General features: G+C 29.9%; 1 long non-coding RNA gene across 1 annotated transcript; it reads left to right on the top strand.

Annotated features, from left to right (window-relative positions):
* The first annotated feature begins 8,122 nt into the window (after positions 1 to 8,122).
* On the top strand, positions 8,123 to 12,488 carry LOC126735554 (uncharacterized). The gene is made up of 3 exons (XR_007660439.1): positions 8,123 to 8,215; positions 12,002 to 12,087; positions 12,155 to 12,488. It is a non-coding gene; the product is annotated as an uncharacterized LOC126735554 (long non-coding RNA).
* Positions 12,489 to 14,403: the final 1,915 nt, after the last annotated feature.

The following is a 14,403-nucleotide window of genomic DNA, read 5'->3' as shown; positions in this document are numbered from 1 at the left end:
TTACTCTTGAGATTTTTTAAATTTTTTTTGCACAATTAATTTTATTTTAAAAAGTAATGTTGACTTATTTAGAGTCAAATAATATAATAATAACTAAAAAAAAATAATTAATTTTGAACTTGAGGAAAAAATGAAAAAATTATATGCGTTATGAATAGCCAGTAGTCGCACTCATCAATATTAGTCAAATATTAGTTAAATATTAGTTATTTGCTTAATAAAAAAGTAGCATTTAATCTTAATATTTTTTTTTTTTTATTTGAAACATTAAAAATATATCTCTTTATTCATTCAGGCAAAATATAGGATAACTTGGATTTATTTTAATTTTGGGTTTGTTTTATTATAGATTTCTGATAATCGAAAAAAGCTTTCTGGAGCACAGTACAGAAGACGAAAGCGTAAAAAAGAAGAATTAACTAAAAAGGCTTGCAGTTCACTCCAAGCGTTTTTAATCCCAACAAGATCACATGACAAACCATCAAGTTCCCAAGCCCGAGATGAAAATGTGACGGAGACTATATGTATAATGGTCAATAGCGGAGAAGAGAAGGAGAACTCATCGAATACCAAAACTATAGTGGAAGGTGATGTTTTATTAGCAGAACAAGGATCTGAAGTAAGCTTTGACAATATTAATGTCATAAGGATCCTGGCTATTGGCCAAATGTTTTATTGGATAAAATTAAATTAACTCTGATAGAGTTAGGGCCTACGCAACTAACGGAGGCTGATATGACGTTTCCTTTAAATAAAGACAATAGAGGATTCTCATCTATTTATTATAAAAAATCAACTTATAGAAAGACATGAAAAGTCAAAGGGGCATATTTGTAATACAAAATCTTGGCTTGATTTAAAACAATCAATTTCTTCTAAAACGACAACTGATTCACTAAACGAGAAATTAATAAACATGGAAAAAGATAGATGGGTTTCTGTTTGGAAAATTATAATTTATGTTGTCAAGTTTTTAGCCGGTCAAAATTTGAGTTTTAGAGGTGAAAATAACAAGATATACGAGCAAATGGAAACTTTTTAAAATTAATCGAAACAACTGCCAATTTTAATGAAACAATATGCGATCACATTAACAGGATTAAAAGAACTCCATCAAATATGCCTCATTATTTAGGTGTTCATATTCAAAATTAATTAATTTTCCTTCTGGGAGAGCAAATAAGACATGACATTATATCTATGTTAAATGCTAGTAAATATTTTTCAATTATTTTGGATACGACTCCCGAGGTGAGTCATCAAGACCAACTAATTATTGTAATAAGGTTTGTTTTATTAAATAATACATCAAAGCAAATCGAAATTAGAGAGCATTTTTTGGGATTCATTTCAATATCAGATTCGACAGGACAAGGCTTAACCAATCTTTTATTGGATTTTTTGGAGACTCACAACATTTGTTTAGGCGATTTAAGGGGTCAGGGATATGATAATGGAGCGAATATGAAGGGTCGCAATAATGGTTTACAAAAAAAAATTATTGAATTGAACCCTAGAGCTTTTTACGTGCCTTGTGCAGCCCATAGCTTAAATTTAGTTGTTAATGACTCTGCAAAAGCATCTTTAGAAATTACAAGTTTCTTTGCTATTGTGCAGGAACTTTACGTTTTTTTCTCCGCATCAACTAAACGTTGGCAAGTTTTAAAAGATGAAATCCCAACGTTAACACTAAAACCTCTTTCTAGTACTAGATGGGAAAGCAGAATAGATGCTCTGAAAGTTCTTAGACATAATTTAGGAAAAATATATGACGCTTTATTTGCACTTTACTCTGATAATAACAGGGACTCCGATACCAAAACTATGGCTAATTCATTACTCTTAAAAATTAAGTCGTTTCATTTATTTGTTCCATTATTATATGGTATAATGTGTTAACAAAAATTAATATTGCAAGTAAAGTGATGCAGGAATCCGATGTTGCCCTATTGCCCTACCTAATATTATTTTAATATTAAAACAGACTAAAACATATATATCTAGTATTAGATCAGATGAAGGTTTCACTAATATTTTAGAGGAGGCCAAAAAAGTTGCCGAAGATATTGATTGCGACCCTTCGTTTCCTCCGATTAATATTGTTAGACCCCCGAACAAAAAAGCGCTTATTTGACTATGAGTGTGTAGACGAGGCCCCTAAAAATCCAGTTGATCAGTTTAAAATTAATTTTTATTTTGTTATATTAGATACTACATTATTAAAATTGGAAGAAAGATTCGAGCAAATGAAGTAACATGATACGTTGTTTAATTTTTTTAACAACCTACATAGCTTTCTCCAAACAGAAAAATCAATTAGGTTTGCAAAATGTGAAGCTTTTGAGAAAATTTTATATGATCCATCAAAAAATGAAAAAGATATTTTAGCTCAAGATTGATCTGATGAAATTGATAATGTTGCACCCTATATTTCCCCTGAAATGAATGCCTTAAATGTTCTTACCTACCTATTTGTAAATAACCTCATCTATGTTTTTCCCAATTTAGTAATTTCCATTAGAATTTTCTTAACATTACCTGTCACAGTAGCTAGTGGAGAAAGAAGCTTTTCTAAACTCAAAATAAAAATTATTTACGATCCACAATGGGTCAAGAGAGGCTTTCTGACTTATCAATAATTAGTATTGAAAAAGAAATTGAAGAAAATATAGATGTGTCTAACATTGTTAAAACATTTGCATTAAAAAAAGCGAGAAAAGCAAACTTTGTATAATCATTGGATATGTTAGCTACCTGCCCCTTTATGTATACATATACATATTATAAAGTGCATGTTGCGTATGTAAATAATATGTATGTATGTATTTAATTACAACTTATTTGTAAATACATTACATTACAAATTATTATATATATAACAATAAATTGTAAATAAAATTATGATTTAATATAAAATAAAGTGTTTACGTTTCTAAAATGTTGTTTTTTTTAACGTTAAATTATTTCAAGTTATTTATTTACAAATGTTTATCAAAGCCCGGATTCGGTGGGGTAAAGGAGGGGCGGCAAAATTTTTTTCGCATCCGGGCGGCAGATACCCTAGGAACGGCCCTGCTAATAATGTTTGAGTATTCTAAACTTTGGGGGCTATTTCTGGAATGTTTGTTCAAAAATGCATAGTTTGAATATTCTCAATCAGTTTTGGTCAAATAAATACCATTTCTTATTCAATATAAGAAATTTTTTTGGATTTCAAAAATTTATCATCGTCTTAGATGCTATTTTGTCAACTAATGTTTCTGAGAATATATTTGAGCAGTAAAAACGGGATTCTGGGTTAATTTCGGGAAGAATATTTTCTCAACATACTTTGCATATTCTTAAAAGGATTTTAGTTAAAGATTATTTTAACCCTAATGTTTTTATATAAAGACGTTTCTTGTACTTAACTTAAAAAAGTTGGGACCAATTTTGTCCAACATACCAAATTTGAAATTTTTGCAACATAAATTATTAATAACTAAATAACATAGTTAGGGTTAATCAAAACTTGCCTATCCAAGATAAGTCCTAACGAAATTTTCTTTTTCTAAAATTTTTTCTTCTGTATTTTCTCGTCGAGAAAAATTTTGGTTTTTTCTACAAAAGCAAAAGCATTTTTTAAAAATTTTTACTTATTCAAAGTTAAAAAAATTGAGTTACAAGGTAAACATGTTTAATATAACAAAAATAATGTAATCAATTTAGAGATTACACACTGCTTTGCATTTTGTTTAAAAAAGGTAATCTGGCACAAGCACAAATTCATAAAACTCTAAATAGCTCATATGTTTCAAATTATAGGTAGTCATAATTCATAATTATTCCTTTCACAGCTGATAAAAGAAGGTCCCCTGAGCAGTGATAACTTAAAATCTATAATAATTTTTCCACATTGGTATTGCGACATGGGATTGCAAACAGAAATTCGGCTGTTTTAAGTAATTGTGAAAACATCTCTTCAGAAATACTTACACTAACATATTTTGCCCATTTTTCGTTAGTAGCCAAATTGCGGTTATAAGAATCAAACTTTTCCATTATATTTTTTAACTTACAAAAATTCATCAAAATAAAAATAAGGACAATCATCAGTTTTTTAAATATTGAATTAAATTATGATACAAAATAAAGAACTCTAATTTTATTTGGTCACATTCGCATTCTCTAAACCATTTTCAATTCACTAATTTAAAATTTCTCGAAGTTTGAGTTTCTAAAATTTCCATTATCCACCACAGAATTGTTTTGACATTGAATCTTTTCTATATTTGAATGGAAAACAGACATCAAAGAATGGACAAGAAAAAGATAGGCTTCTGAAAAATCGTTAGCATCAAATGATTTTAGTATATGAGTAGTATCTTGAGACAAGAAATATGCCTTAAGAGCGTGAACGATTTTTAAAACCCTTTCAATAGCGGGATAGAACATTGAAAGGCTAAAATTAGGATTGTCGTGGAACTATGGGCAGTTTGTTTACTTTGGCAAAGTTACATGAATGCAGATAACGTATATTAGAGAAAAGGGCAACAACATTGCAACGCCGCTTGATCGCATTGTTGATTCTACCGACACAAGGAATCTTTACCAGTGACGTCGTCAAAAAATATTTACATAATAAATAGTTATTAATTATAAATTATGCTTTAAATTATAAACAATACTACCGTTTATGAACTCTATGCGTTTTTAACGTACTTTATTAAAGTAATGGTACCTCTAATCAAAAGCATTTTTATGGAAATTAAATATTTTATAATTATTATAGATTTCTTAATATTTTTCTATTATTCTGCGTTTATGTTAACGGTATCATGATGTTATGACAGTATCGGTATTTACTTGTGAAAAGATCGGCTTGAATCACATTTTTTTTTAACCAAGAGCTAAAGAAAAAACGCAGAACTTCACAAATGCCGAATGTAAATACAAAGCCGTTTGACAAGATAACATTTCGCAAGAGCTTAGCTTCCGGTGTTGCCATTCCAATTTTTTAGAAGCGGTTTTGGTAATTAAATTGTTACATAAAAATTTTTTTTTGCTTTGCAGATCTTATTTTTGCGCTTAGTATAAATAAATAAATAAATAAATTTTATTGACGGAATTCCCATTTACAAAATTTACATATAAAACAATATAATAAATAGCGGTCTTAGTATTCTACAAATACATTAGAAAAGTTATAAATAACCTTTAGGTATAGTACAATAGAAATATAAATTAAAATTAAAATTAAAATATTAAAACACAAGTTATTTTTTGACAACAACAATCTTCAAATGTACTACAAACCGTCCCCAGCAAAAAACAAAAAGATGAAATTGTGTTCCAAACGTTACCTCATACCTATTTCTCCTAACAGGTACATGCAAATTAACTAGAGCAAGGAGATTAGGAGAATTGATCATACCATTCAGTAATTTAAATAAAGTACATAAATCTATATAAGTTCGTCTGTCTATTAATTTAAGATATATCTATATCTACTTTTTATTTTAAGTCTATTAAATTTTTATTAATCCAAAATCTAACAGCAATAAGTTAAATTGACATTATTATATGCGTTGATATAAACTGAAAATTTATTTTTTTGAAACTGTGTGTAAATAAAACACTGCCCTTGCCCCTGCGCACATGTTGAACTGAAACAAATTTGTTGTTTACTAATTCTAGTCTTTCAATGTTCTAAGGATAGCCATCTAGTTTTACAGTGATGTAAAAAAGTTTTATAATAAGTATATTCTGCCTATGCCATCAAAATTCGTATTGAATTTATCCCCTGAGGCCTAAACGTATCTAAAATTAAATCTCAAATTGTTTCTGCGGTTTGGATTACTCCTAATTTAGTTGAACTTGTACTATTAAATTTATCGGACGTAGCAAAACCCCTGAACATGTCTGGATTTATCCGGTTATTTGGTAACCCTAAACATAATGACCTAGGAGTTATTTAAAATATTTTCATATATTTTTACATTCATATAGAGAAGCTCTTTAAGATTTCTTCGAGGGTAAAAACGTGCAAATGGTTTAAGAATTTGGATAGGTAGGTATATTAACACTATTGTTTTATTAATTGTCTTATATCAAACTATTATAAGCCGCTAGGGGAACAAACGGTTTACTGTACGCATAACTGAATGGTTATAAGGTGTAACCTTAGAACATTGAAAGGCTAGAATTAGCAAACAACAACTTTGTTTGAATTCAAGATGTGCACAGGGGCAAGGGGAGTGTTTTGTTTACAAACATATTCATCGATTCTCTGTTGTCAAATTTGCAAGCATTTTCAAAAGAGGAAATTTTCAGCTGTATATCAACACATATATTAATGTTAATTTAACTTAAAGTATTTGTGAAGTTTTGGGTTTTTCTTTAGGTTTTGGTTAAAAAAGAAAAAAGGTTGAGTCATTTTAGTGTTTTTGTGAACTGTTACGATAGTAAAAACTTATGCCGTTTGTGTCGCATCATGGAAAAAAAGCGATTTAAGCCGATCTTTTCACAAATAAATACTGATATTATCATAACATCATATCAAGGGACAACCGTTGTCATAAACGTAGAATAATAAACACCTATTAAGAAATCTATAATAATTATAAATATTTAATTTCCATAAAAATGCTTTTTATTAGATGTTAGAAGTTACTCTAATGAAATACGTTAAAAAACACATAAAGAGTTCATAAACGGTAATATTGTTTATTGTTTATAATTTAAGGCAAAATCTATTAATAAATATTAAAATATTTATCATGTAAATATTTACATGATTACTTGTGTCAGTGGAATCAACAATGCGATTGAGCGGCGTTGTGATGTTGCCTTTTTCTCTAATATAGATACGTTATATACATTCATTTAACTTTTAATGTTGACTTCTTTATAGAGCATCTTATCATATTTTATGGAAAAACAATGCTTCATATTCATATTTTATTAAAGAAAAACAGTAGGTATTATTTTGCGCCTGTCCAAATAAGTGGTTGGATAATATTATAAAGTGTGTTTTTTTTGTCATTTCTACATAAGCATTTGGCATCAATGCATCAGAGATATTGCAAGCAAACAAACTGCGCATAGTTCCACAGCAATGCTCAATCTAGCCTCTCAATGTTCTAAGGATGTAACTTTGAAAATGTTTTGCTAAAGTTACCTTTTTCTAATGTAAATAAATATTTTAAACCTAAACAAACTTTGTAACAATACTGTTAATTTTAAGTAATATAATTGAATTTGAGTTTGAATTTTAAGGTAAATTTGCAGAGCAAAAGCCAATCCATCGTCTCATCTATAATCCATTTCAAAAACTCTCAATCTATTACATTAGTACAATCAATCTGGCATTTAAAATTAAAATAAAACTTTTTCAAAATGTTTTTTACCTATCGTTCGAGATCTTTAAAGAAAGGGTTGCATAGGGTGTAGGCTAGTTCGCACACTCGCTCGGAACAATTTATAAATTAAGTCGGGCTTTTATAAAATTTGAGTGATTGATTAACGGGAGCGATCAAGTTGACACTCGTCGTGCCTGATTTTTGTGCAAATTTCAATTGTTAATTTTAAAGTGGATATTTATTACTGTTTTTTTTTCGGGCGACTATGCAAATTTCAGAAACTTCTTGTAATAACGTTTTGCAAAATATTTTTTTATTAGGATTTACGAAGAGTACAGATTTGCTGGCGAAAAAGGAATAGAAGTTTTTATTTATTTGCTGGATTCAATCAGCACCATTACTTAAAAAAAAAAGCCAGTACTTTCATTAAATTTATGTTATAATTTTCTTTCGGTAGCCATTTTCCCCCATTTTTTTAGATGTTAAATTGGCACAATAGATATGATCCGTAATTTTTACCGTAAATGACAACGCTTTATCCGTAATAATTATATCTCTAATGATGCACCTGTAAATGTATTAAAAAGAGCATCTATTTCATGCATTTCACAGGTATAAAGATATTGTGTCAGCAAAAAATTCGAGTATTTCATAACATGTCTATTATGAACTATACTTCTTATCAGTTTTCGACGCGAGCAGTATGAATTCCAAATAACATAATATTATTTAATGATTGTGTTTTGCTGTATCATTACACTTTTAAACATAAAATTTGAAAACAAAAAGTAATGGGGATATCAAATAGAATGACAATTAACATCTTAAGTTATAATATGTACGATCTTTATCAGTGACTTGTATCTGTGAAAAGGGTTCGTATTAAAACAATTTATAATAAAAATCTGTAGTATTTATTAGGAAAAATAATTAACGCTAGACAAACATTAATTTCTTAAAAATTATTTAGCAATATCGGTAATATTTGTTACTCAAAGAATTGTAAAATGATATATTATGCATACTTTTAGATTTTTACAGATTTCCATAAAATTGCGTTTAAAATTTTAAATTTCGATTGAAAAATCGCTTTCCTACTCTATTTTTTTACTGGATGGTATGATTTGTTTTTCACGTTAATATATTTAGTATTTAATTTTTTCTGCTTTACGCGATTACGGCTCATTATTTAACTTACTATAATACTACGCTATAGCGTAGTTTTATGATAGTATGTTATGTATTATATGATAGATGGTAGTAGTATTATTGTAGTATAAAGTAAGTCGTCAATCTGGCGCGCTTCAAGTAAGTATACTTTTGGCGCAATCAATTTCCGTCTTATACTTAATAACTTATAGGTCAGGTAGGTATACAGATAGGTATACAGACTTAAATAGCTCCAATGTCCAATACTTCAAATATGTCTTAGCTTTTTTAAAGTTCTTAATTGGAATATGAAATCGTAATGGAAATATGGACAAAGGATTAAATTTTTAAATTGGTTTTATTTATTTTTGTGCATAATTTTAATGTACTTAAAGTACCAATTTTGGATACTTTTGCGGGGTATCTCTGTTATTTTTAACGTTACGGGATGCGACAGGTCCTACTTTTTCGTAAAGCTAAAGATGCCATTAACAGAATTATACATTTCTTTCCATGGAACGCAGTGCTGTAGATAATGTTTGTAACATATTTACTATTTTTAAGTAATAAATCAAACTGTCAAAAATGTTTTTTTAAATGGAACACCCTGTATATTTATAGAGCATACAATTTTTCAAAAATTCAAAAATATATAATAGTACACATTTTTTTTCATAAATACGTAAATAAATGACTGAGATAATGAATGAGTTTTCTAAAATTAAAATTAATTTCTTAAATTTTTTGAAATAGTTTATAGCATTTTTGAAGGAGATTTTACAGCACGTAGATAACTAGAAATCATTACGGAATTTATTCCAGAACTGCTCGAAAATATTTTATTAGCCCAATATAATGCTGTTTACCCACAGAAAGATGTGCACCAAGTCAATAACTCTAGACTCTTATAACCATTTCTTGATAATAACTTTCCTCAAAGATAGATAGGTGCCAACCTGTAAATTTAAATTTTTTTTATGGGAGTTTATACAAAATGAAATATATAAAACATCATATACCATAGCAGAATTTCGACAGACAATTCATTTAGCCTTTCAACATCTGCGAAGGAGACTAATGGTTCTTTTTAAGGCTATTCAAAGAATTACAAGCATACACCAATTTTGCATTAGAGAAAATGGTCCTCATTTTAAACATCACCTTTAGAACTTAGTTTTTTCTTTTTTTTTTTATAAAGTTATTTTTCTGTGTTTGTTATATTGTTACTGTATGCTACAAAACTGTTGTTAGAAACTCTGTTATAAAGAAACTCTAAGTATTGGAAATGCTTTTACAAAAGGATACGTATCTGCAAGGTATCTAATTCTTCATTAGTAATATGTAATTGTCAATTATTTATTATTGTTACTAATAGCCTACTATTAAATATTAATTATGCATTCAATTTTAGAAAATTCGGTCATTTATTTGCTGTTTATGAGAAATTATATATTTTTGAAACAGTAAATAAAAGACAAATTTTATAATCTATAAATATAATATCTATATTTGTACTACTTCATTCTACGGAAAAAAATCTAGAAGAATATTATTTAAAACAAACCATAAATCATCTGGAGCTGATGGGATATCTTCGAGGTTCTCTTTTTGCCTGATTTAGCCTTAAATGCTTTAGTTTCTGCCATAAACAATTCTTTACATATTGGCATTTTTCCTTCATGTTTAAAAGAGGCAGTGGTTCTCCCTCTTCATAAGGGTGGAGATTTGGATCAGTCTTTCGTCAGTAATTTCGGTCCCATTTCTATTTTGTCTACCCTCTCTAAGATAGTTGAAAAACTTGCAAAAAGCAGAATTTTGTCCTTTTTACATCATAATGGCATTTTGTCTGCAAATCAGTTTGGATTTCAAGCCGGTAAAAGGACTCATGATGCTGTTTTTAGCTTTTTGGAGAGCGTCTATGTGTCCTTGAATTCTGGAGAGTCATCGGCGGCAGTGTTTTGTGATCTATCCAAAGCATTTGACTGTGTGGATCATGGAATACTGTTATCTAAGCTCGATAAATATGGTTTTAGGAGCGTAGCGTTGCGATGGCTTGAGTCCTATCTATCAAATCGTACTCAGAAGATTACAGTGTCAGGGCGTTTGTCTGCTTCTAGATCCCTGAAATGCGGCGTTCCCCAGGGTTCAGTGTTGGGACCACTATTACTTTTACTGTATGTGGATGACTTGAGTTCATTCAAACTGCAGGGTAAAGTGGTTCAGTTTGCTGATGATACCACCATACTATGGAGCCATACAAATTCTGATTATATTAAGACTTGTATCCTTGAAGACCTTTAGATTTTATCAGGGTGGTGTGCTTCCAACAGGCTCGTGTTTAATGTAAGAAAGACGTCTATTATGGGGTTTAAGTGCGATGTTCAGGGTCTGATGTTTGACGAAAATTTCCTCTTGCAGAATAAAGAGTGCTGCAAGTTCCTAGGAATTACCATTGATGGTCGCCTTCGGTTTGAAGATCATATTTTACATTTAGCTGGGAAATTATCTTCTAGATGTTTTTCAGTAAGAATGGCAAAACAAGAGCTGGGAGGGGTGGTTGCACGTTCAGTGTATTTTTCACTTATTGAATCTCATATTCGGTATGGCTTGCCTTTTTGGGGTTTAACCAATAAGGGGCTACTTAACATTGTGTTTGTTATTAAAAAAAAACAGTTAGATACCTGTGTTCTGCTAAGTTAAGAGATTCTTGCAAACCCCTCTTCATTTCTAAAAAAATCTTTTTTCACTCTTTATCTTAGAAACAGCTGCTCTTATTCACAAAATTCCCAAACTACCCTCTGACACTGGCCATTTGACTCGTCGTGTAAATGATGTTCCTCTACCTATTCCTTCGTCTTCCCTTACCAAAAACTCATTAATTTACATAAGTAAAAAAATTTACAATCATGTTCCTCTATGTGTTAGACATATATCGGATGTTAAGAAATTTAAAAGAGAATTAAAGACGCTTTTATTGGCTAAGGCATATTATAACCTAGATGACTTTTTTAATGATAGGTTTTAACCTTGGACATGTTGGAAAGTTCTTTTTTTCTCTAGTTTTGTCAACAAGTTTACCTTTATTTAGTAATTGATTGTTTTATTTAGTTGTCTTTCATTCAAGTATGTTCAAAAAGTTCTTCTTGTGTTTAATTTTATTCATTGTTTTGTCAATTTTTGAAATTGTATTTTTGTTTTGTTTTTGTAGCTTATAGGATGCTTGTACACAAGATTATTCTTACGTAATATAGCACATTTTCTTTCTATCTTTTCGATAAGTTCAAGGATAACGGAGATACGAGAAAGGCCCAAAATGCAACATTTTGAAAAATGTCCTTTAGTGCTTGTTTAATTGTTGATTGTTGAATTTAATAAACTGTATTTTATTTGATAAGGAATAATTTATTGAGGAAATTAGAGAACTAATATATAGAAGGCACCCATATGGTAGCTCTCCAATTTGTTTATTAGAACATCATATGTGATACAGTCAAATGCTTTGTTTATGTCAGATAATGAAGCGAGCTTACCCTCTTCTAGTGCTGAAGTTAAAGTCATTGTTACTGAAGATTTGGGTCGGAAACCACATTATGTACTGGTAAGTAAGTTGTTGACTTTAAAATATGGCAATGAGCGGCAGTTTGTAGCAGATTCTATTATTTTAGATATTATGGGAGTTATGGAAACTTGATTTTAATTTCATGAATCAGCTACTGGACCTTGTCAATCAGACTTATTCTGGACCATTTTCTAACATGGAGTTCCTAAAGCAAAACAAACATCTCTCTGGACAAAGAATTCTTAAGGTTTTTAATCGATCCTTATATCATCTTATATCACTGGAGGTTACAGAATCAAACTTTTATAAGCTAATTCAGTTATCTACTGGAATTCAGACACTCAGAAAATCAAAGGAAGATTTTCTGGATTTATTAAATTTTCATATTTTGTGCAATGCGTGTAAAGTAAACTTTGAAATACGCCATAGTAGGAATATTAGACAGTTTGTTTTTTATTTATAAGCTTACAATTTGTTTGTTGACTGACCTGGCTGTTTTTCTGATATCATTAGTTCAATTGAGGTAGGTAACTATTAATCTGTCTATATAAAAATTCAGTAATTTGTTATTGATATAATGAACTCTCAGTATACAAAGTCTGTATGTTGCCCTGTATAAAACGGTACGACGAAATTTGAAACGACCCGTGTCCCGAAAGTTCTAGTGGCGCGCCCACTTCCTTTTGTCCGTCATTTGAGGTCCCCCAAAAGGTTATCCCGGTTAATTAGCTACATCTTTTCCTTCTCTCCCGAAACCCGACGTAATAACTCATATCTCTTTTGACACACTATTATGATTGCGATGTACAAATTGAAAAATCAGTAGTACTTACGAGATTTAAAAAAACAAATTTGATTTAAATGCATCTATCACCCTATACATTTTTGATTTCTAATTGTTAAGAAGGTTAAGAAATATTAAAAAATACACTTCATAACTTTCCAAATCTTATTTTTGTTTGAAATATTCGTCTCATCCTATAAAATTAAAAAAAAGAATATTTCAATGTTTTCAAGTCCATATCGGTTTCTCAAAAAGAGCCGACTTTTGTAATTAACCCACTACAAGTGAAATCCGAGAACTGGGTACGGCCCACTATATGACTTTGATGTCCCGACCCGAGAAAGAAACTTTTGATATGATATTTTTGAACTTTTTTCGGGGGCCTTTACGACTCTTACAGATGGTTTTTGCCATATTAAAACGACGAAGCTCCTTTTATTTCTTCATCTTTCTCTGGGTAGTTTATCAATTAATAATTTGTGGACTTAACTTCCGGCTGCTTTTATGTTAAAAGAAAATGTCAATAATAAAATTAGGCATTTTCACGCCTTGCATTGCCTTTGTCGGATGAAAAAGGCAATGCAAGAAAAATGAAATTATGAAATTAACCTAATGAAAGAAAATATAAGATTTCTTTTGAATTTAACAGACTTTAATGACTGCTAGTTTTTTAATGCAACTGGTTAAATTTTATAAAATTAAAGCATTTTTTAAGAATCATATAGGTCTAATTGTTAAGTTTCTAAGTCGGTTCGATTTATTCTAGACAGTCATTCCAGTGATTTTTTATTGTAATATCTTGATTTTCTACAGGATTTTTTTCCTTATGGTTAAAGCCACTTTAATTTTTTTCTCGCAATTGAATATATTTTCTATTTCAGTTACAGTTGGCTTATTTCTGTCTCAAGTCAGTAGCGTAAATTGTAATTTTTCAACCATAGAACACAAATATATAGAGAAGTAGTGGTTGCATACAGACTGAAATTCTTCTGACAAATCAGCTAGCATCCTCTCGCTTGGCAACGGAAACTGTTGTAACTAACTTGACAGTTTAACGTGCCTAATTGGACCAATCAAAATGGTAGAAGGGCGTGGCCAAATTAAGGCGGGAAATCAAATTTGATTGAATCTTACAATCATTTAATCGTAATATCTAAAGCAAATGCCTAATCAAACAGGTTACTCATAGAGAAAAGGGCCTTTTTGATTAGGTGTTAGCATCAGCAGATATTGATCTGAACAAAAATCAAACTTTTCAGCTTTATTTTACATAAATGAGTTAAAGTTACTTAAAAAATTTTTAAGTATCTTTAACTCATTCTAAAAATTACCCATGGACGACAACATGAAATAAAAACCAAGGATAGTTATAGTATTTTTAAAATACCATTATTTTTTTGAACCTTCATCGCCCTGTATCTCAGAAACAAAGCAACTCCCGACATACGTTCATAGGAACTTTTTTTCATAAAACGACCTAACGATTCACCCTGTATAGTTTCGTACCGTAGTTAGGGAACACCCTCTATTTGTTGGTCTCTTATAATACTAACAACATATCTTGGAACTAT

Source organism: Anthonomus grandis, chromosome 4 (genome assembly GCF_022605725.1).
Source record: "Anthonomus grandis grandis chromosome 4, icAntGran1.3, whole genome shotgun sequence".
Classification (NCBI taxonomy): domain Eukaryota; kingdom Metazoa; phylum Arthropoda; class Insecta; order Coleoptera; family Curculionidae; genus Anthonomus; species Anthonomus grandis.
This window is presented reverse-complemented; position numbering and strand designations above follow the sequence as displayed.